The following is a 7,683-nucleotide window of genomic DNA, read 5'->3' as shown; positions in this document are numbered from 1 at the left end:
ACTCATTAATCAGGAAAACTTTAATTCAGAATACCAAAAATCAGGAAAAATTTTTAGGAAACGTAAATTAGGAAACCAAATATTGGGAAAATGTGAAATTGGGAAAACATAAAACAAGTAACACGAAAAATATGAAAAGTTGGAAGAAAAATTAGTTTTTTTTTCCATGAGAGTTGCATAGACTCTCACCAATAACTCGCCATTCGATGATGTCGACTATATTCGAGGATGTCGACTACATTCGAGTACATCGTCTTTATTAGAAGACATCGACTATATTCGAGTACATCGACAATATTAGATGACATCTACAAATATATTGACTATATTTGAGGACATCGACTATCTTCGAGAACATCTTCTATATTCAATGAAGTCGACTATATTCGAGAATGTCGACTATATTCAAGGACATCGACTATATTCGAGGACATCGACTATATTCGAGGACATCGACTATATTCGAGGACATCGACTATATTCGAGGACATCGACTATATTCGAGAACATCGACTATAGTAGATGACATCGACTATATTCGAGGACATCGACTACGTTCGAGGATGTCGACTATATAACGTGACATCGACTATATTCGAGGATATCGACTATAGTAGATGACATCTACTATATTCAAAGAAGTTGACTATATTAGAGGACTTCTACTACATTCGAGGATGTCGACTATATTACGTGACATCGACTATATTCGAGGACATCGACAATATTCGAGAACATCTTCTATATTCAATGAAGTCGACTATATTCGAGGATGTCGACTAAATCCGAGGACACTGATTATATTCGAGGATATCGACTATATTATAGGACATCGACTACATTCGAGGATGTCGACTATATTACGTGACATCGACTATATTCGAGAACATCGACTATATTTGAGGACATCGACTATATTAGAGGACGTCGTCTGCTTTATTCGAGTACATCGACTATATCCGGGAATAGTCGAGCATATGACCAATGCTCATTGAGCATATGAGAATATATCGAGTAAGTTCAGTTCGATTGTAATTGGAAGACAAATAAATTATGACTCGATTGTACTGGAATTCACTTCATATACATAAGTACAATATTGCGCACGCCAGTAATATCATGTTTTTTACAGATGATGTAGCGCCGCAGGCCGTGAAGAATTTAAAAAAATAAAAAAGCGGGGTCGAGTATCCCCCCTTGCACGTCCTTATAAACTTTGATGTGGATATTTTGTCCGAAATTTATTTTGTCCCGAAACTCATTACAATTTCTGATTCATGGTTTTCTTAATGCTTAATGCTTCCTAATAAGTGGAGTTCCTGATTAATTTTTCCTGATTTGTGTTTCCTGAATAATGTTTCCTGATTTTTGTCTACTGATTATTGGATTCCTGATTTTTGTCTTCCTAATTAATTCATACATCCACAAAATAGGGCTCATATAGCAAATTTTTCTTACAATAGAAAGATTACATTACGTCAAGATAAATAAAAATAAAGGTTTTACAAATAATAGAATACGCTCATTTGATGATGATATCACAGGTCATATAGGATTAATATAGTTTAACAAAAACATAAAAGAAAGAAAGAAGCATTGTGGTTAGTCATATCACAGTTAAATATCACTGATTAAGACACCGTTCTCAGTTTATAAAATAAAAACGTGACACCGGTCCAAACTCATCACTCTCAACCATCACTTTAAGCTTCATCTTTGTCCGAAAAAAATTAATGTTGTTGCACTGTCGTAGCTCGGAGCTAAGTCTATTATACTCGTTGATTGACTGTCGGAGAGTGGGATGAAGTTGTGAATTATAGATTTGACTCATTCTCCTCGACGAGCGTTGATAAACAGTACGGTTGAGCCTAATGTCGAAGCTATGCTTTGTCATCATTTTAATCATTTTGTGGAGATGCGTGACTCGATCAACAACAGCTAGCTGCCCGAGCGGAAGTATGCTGGTGCTGTAGAGATAGGTCGTGGAGGTTCTCCTGGGTAGTCGAAATAGCGCCTTGATGCAGCCGTTCTGAAGAATTTGCAGTTCATTGAGCTTAGTTTGGTTGCCAAGACTGTATATTGGCAGCATGTAAGACAAGTGGCTTTGGACATAGGAGAAGTACAGTTGTTTACGTTTGTCAGCCGGAATGAACTTGCTTTTCCTCCACATAAGCGGGATAAATGGCCGAATCATCTTCTTAACGTGGTCGATATGCTTGTCGAAAGTCAGATTTTCGTCTAGAACCAGACCAAGATATTTGTACGACCGCACTCGTTTAATTTCATCGTTGTCGACAACAATGCTGAAGTCTGGGAGGTTACTTGCTCGTCCGAATGTCATGTAACACGTTTTACCTGTATTCATTGTCAATACGTTCTGGCATAGCCACTTATATAGCAACGTAATGTCGTGTTGCATAATCCGTTGGAGTTCTTCAGCAGAGTCAGCAGCATAATACAAGACAGTGTCGTCAGCGTACAGTAGGATCTTGCCTAGAAATGACAGTCGAAGTATGTCGTTCATGTAGATGATGAAGTGCAGAGGTCCCATAACAGATCCTTGAGCGACACCAACCAGGATTCGTCGGAATATGCTGGAATTCTCACCAATGACTGCAGCCGTGCTACGGTTGTGTAAGTAGCTGAAAATGAGCTTAGCGGCATGTGCTGACAATCCGACACGTAATAGTTTACGCTCAAGTCTTATTGGATCTACCGTATCCTCTAAAAACATAATTGACCCACCCATTTCCAACTTTCGACATTTTTCACATATGCCCCTCTGTTCTACTCGTAAAACTCTGAGACTTTGCCGATGAAAGTAATTCTCTATCTCTCATAACCCAAAAAAATATTAGTCCTTTCATCCTACGCTCGAGTAGCTCAAAATTTGGTCACTCTAATCACTCTAGCTCAAACGAATCTGACCCGATTTTTTTAATTATTTTTTTGTTCGAATCGTGTTACGAATACCTTTCATTTGATGGGTCGCACGCCTCTGTAGGTTTCAATACAGCTAAGCTACAGCCGAAAACGCGTTCCCGACCCTCGAAAACCACACTCAGAAACCACTTCGAGGTCAATAAAACAAAATTCTGGTTTTTCCTGGGGTAATGGCGTATCACATTTTCATTTTTATGCCCACCCCGAGGTTCCTGCAAAATTTCATGGAGATTGGCTGACTAGTTTCCGAGATCGACCGTCGATAGATAGACAGATAGACAGACAGACAGATAGATAGAAACATACAGAGTAAGTTGAAAGATTTTGATTGTTTGGAAAACGTTAATTTGGTGCATTTTCTATCAAAATGACCAACTTCAAAACGATGTATCTCCGGCAATTTTAAAGTTACATAGTCGAGTGATAGCTCGTTTTGCTCGTATTTGAAGCGCGAATAAGATAGAATAGGATACAGGCCAAAGGAAAGACACTTAAATTCTCGCCTATATATAGTTGCCGCGTCTCAAAAAAATTTCTTCGTTCTTTTTTTGGAAGTTAGACTGCGTCAAGTCCTCCGCTAACGCTCCGGACATGATTCACTACGTATTGGAAACATTATAAATAAAATTAAAAGAAAGAAAAACACACACACAAAATCGAACCTACTTTCATTTACCTGATTGTCGAACGGCCTGTCGTTTCTGCTCACCCTAGTCTTCTGGCACTAATGAAATGAGGGGAGAATATCTCTTCGGAGTAGCTACAATTCCATTAGCAAATCCAGCTGGGCCTGCCTGAAAGAAGTATCGAAGCTTCATCTAAAATTTCGAAAATGGCTACCGTGACAGGACCGATTCAGTTATGTTCACAAGAAGAAGATTTGTTCAAATCTAAACGTTTGGTTGGTCATTCCGTTAAGAAGAAGTCTCCATTGAGAAGACTTCGTCAACTGAGAGAAAGTGGATGGTCATTCGTTAAAGAATGTGTTCAATATAAGAAAACAGTCAATGTATAACCGGGGAATTGCATCTGGCATGGACAAGATGGGAGGAAGATCAACGAACGTGGAATTGTTGTGTGCGGTATCCTCTCTTCACTCGAAAACCACAGATGGGAGTGTGCCAAATTCCACGATTGTTTCCACTGAACGAAATGAATTAAATCAAGTAGCCTCTTGAATTGATTGTGGTCTAAGTGGCCCTAGATTTTAGCTTAAATACGAGGTGCTTGTGAGAAATAAATCAGAATAAACATGAACGTTGAACGGACAACAAGCCCAATATGCCCAATATACAGTGTTTTTTCTCAAAAGTAGGCGTTGGTATGATCCTAGCTGTAGCTAGTTGGAATTGCGGTTTATTGCCGTAGCCATGCTAACGCATTGAAATCTCTAAAATAAAAATCATTTTCATTTTGTAAATTCCCGTTTTCCTAATCCTACCTGATCCAAAAAGTCGAAACATGGCGACCGTGACAGGACCGGTTCAGTTGCGCTGAGGTAATGTGAGATTTGGACTAATGGTGTCATTCCTAAAAAATTGATGCACTCAGTGACGATTGACTACGAAGATTCGGATCAACGAACTTAGATGTTAGCACAATCGACAGAGGGTTTCGTTCATTCCGTGAGAAGAATTGGTTCAATATTATAATCAATGTATAACTGGGGATTTGCAATCGGCATTGGCAAGACGAAAATTAAAATGATATGAGAAACAAAGGCAGTAGAATTGGCTAGTGTGGTTTCCTCTCTTTGATCGAAAACCACAGATGGGAGTGTTAGGATTTCAACGAGTTTTTCCACTGTTCAAACTGAAATGAATCTAGCAACCTCTTGAATTGAAAATGGTCAACGTAGACATAGATGTTGCCTTAAATACGAGGTGCTTGTGTGAAATAGATTCAGAATAAACATGAACGTTAAACGGGCAAGAGCCCAAAATGACTTGTTTAATTCTCAGTAGAAAGAATTTAGCTTTCTGGCACTGAGGCGAGGCAGTGCGGGGAGAATATCCCTTCCAGTGGCTAAAATTCTGTTATTAGAAAAGCTGAGCCGACCGACTTCTAAAATTTCGAACAAAAATGGTTCAGCCGGTGGAGTCGATGGCCTGCGACCGCAGCATTTAATAGTACATTTCGTACCTAGGACCAAAAGTCTTTTTTAGCGTGTGAGAGGTTTCCAGGCAGAGCCGAAGGCGAGGTCTGGAATCGAATCGCTAAAAAAGACTTTTAGTCCGTGGTACGAGTAGTATTTTTCATATTGGACGGAGAAAAAGTGCGAAGAAGTTGCACTTTTCGGGTCCTAGGTACAGCCTGTAAATATTTTTCATATGCAGAATGAGCACCAGCTGAATATCACCAGCTGGATCTGCTAACACACACTTATTGTATGATAAACAATCAAAACACATTCTTAACAATGTGTTTACTTCATTCATAAGTGTTATGTGCGCGTTGATGACGTTAACGTAGAAATGCACTGTGTGTAGGTTGTCTTTGAATTGTATACAATACAAAGTGTTTTTGTTTGTACACCAGCTGGTGCTCATTCTGCATATGAGAAACTTTTAGCAATTGTATGAAAAAGATTTACTGCACTTTTGAAAAAAAAAGTGGAGTAATTCGACCAATCGCCGTTGTGAACATTGGAGATTGCATTGAATTGAATTTACTGTAGCTCCACTTCTCCACAGTATGTTAAGGGAAATTGCATGATGCTTCCATTTAAATAACAGATTGGCTGACGCCGACTTGAAAGTGACCTTCAATAGAAAATGGTTGAAACCCATTGTCTAAAATTTCTGGGAGATCCTTTAGACCGATAGTTGACTTTCAATCAACGTCTTACAAAAAACATCTTCGAAAATGCAAACAAGAAACCATCTGATCCTGAAAATTACCTGCAACTACGTGGGTATCATCGACTTTTGTCTTGAGAACATGCTTCAAATTCCTGGCAAAAAAAAGAAAATGTGTCCAGTCACGTCATTCCCTAGAGTGCATAGAGACGCTGTTTTTACTTGCTGATCTCAAAACTCACTAGTTCACTTCCATAAAATTTGATGAAATTTTATGTGGAAACAATACACTCATCGTCTAATCAACGGGTTTGCTCGTTTAGATCTGGCGGGTTAACTAAATTGAGAAATGGTGCAGTACGAGTACACAGACATTGTCTGTGCATTAATAACACTTAAACTGCTGATCTACTCTTTTGGCGCATTTTAAAATTTCGGGATTCCATTGCTTCCAGGATAAACTGTTGCACAAAACAACTTGAGGGATTCTTTTGAAAATCCACCTATCAAAATCGGACCCATTTCGTCTGGGATGGATATATACATGGTTTGAAAGGTCTCTGCCAGTAGACCTCAAAACAGGACTCACACAGTCTCGAGCCACACCTGGTTGCTGGTGGAAGATCTCCGAAGTTGGAAAAATAGTGTTTTTTATCCGAATTTTTTGGCCGTTATAAATGATCGTTCCGGGTGAGAGTGGGCTCGTTGGAAAGCTTAGCTCAAGTACTTTCGGGTCATGCCTAGTTTGATTAGATTCATTGATATATGTTTGCAAAAAATGCAAGAAATTTTTTTCAAAATCTGTGTGAACTTTAGACAGGTCTGGGCTGGTACTGATGACGCTTAATGTGAACCTAAGATGCTAGTCGTAACATACATTGTCTAAGCTTTTCATTGATACCTCATTTGCAATGCTGGTGATTGCTGGCGAGTTTTACGAGTAGCGGTTGTACTAACATAAAGTTCTGTTATGTCAGCAATCACCAGCACTACAAATGAGGTATCAACGGAAAGCTTAGACAATGTATGTTACAACTAGCATGTTAGGTTCACATTAAGCGTCATCAGTACCAATCCAGACCTGTCTAAAGTTCACACAGATTGGAAAATTCAAACTCAAAGCAGAAGGTAAGGTGTACTTACGCAACTATATAAACTTAAAAACCGCATTACGAGAGTGGAAAGACTAAAAGACGATTCAATTTTACATACTTTACGATCAAATATATTAAATTGTAATAAGAAAATGATAAGCGAAGCAATTTTTACAATTCCATTATTAGGTCGAATTTTTTTATTACGCTGATCCATTACACTTTATCAAGAATCTGACATTTTCTTTCATCGTTCATAATCGATTCAAGTCTTAGTTGTTTTGGTGAATCAGTGTCGATTCGCATTTCGAATAAATTTTATCCTTGAAATTGTTACAATTGCGACACAATCAATAATGTGCCACAGAAAAATCTTCTATCGCAATAAAGACTCATTTCATTTGTGAGAATTGTCTTGAATTTCCAGTTTAAATAAAAAATAATGGAGATTGCTATACGAAGAACAGAGAGAGGGAGAGAGTTTGATTGATTCGCTTAAACGGCTTAAAAAAGCACAAAAATGGGTCAATTTTGGTGCTATTTCAAAATTTATCTTTCTCTGATTTGAGTCTATACATTTTTTACGGATCAATATGTGAGAAGCAACATTTTTTTCATTTTGTCTATGGAGTCCTCACCTCATATTGACACAATCTATAAAAAACCTTGAATGACCTAACCTTTACAAATAAAGTTTTCAAAGAAATTTTACTATTTTTCAATGAACGTCAACACAAGGTATGGTCGAAACCTCTCATGAGAGGTGAGTTTGTTTATTTGAAATCGCTATGTCCTCCGGTTTGTATGAACAGACCATACCTGGTTTGTACATTCATTGCTATTTTTGG

This window comes from Bradysia coprophila, assembly GCF_014529535.1.
Source record: "Bradysia coprophila strain Holo2 chromosome X unlocalized genomic scaffold, BU_Bcop_v1 contig_128, whole genome shotgun sequence".
Classification (NCBI taxonomy): Eukaryota; Metazoa; Arthropoda; class Insecta; order Diptera; family Sciaridae; genus Bradysia; species Bradysia coprophila.
This window is presented reverse-complemented; position numbering follows the sequence as displayed.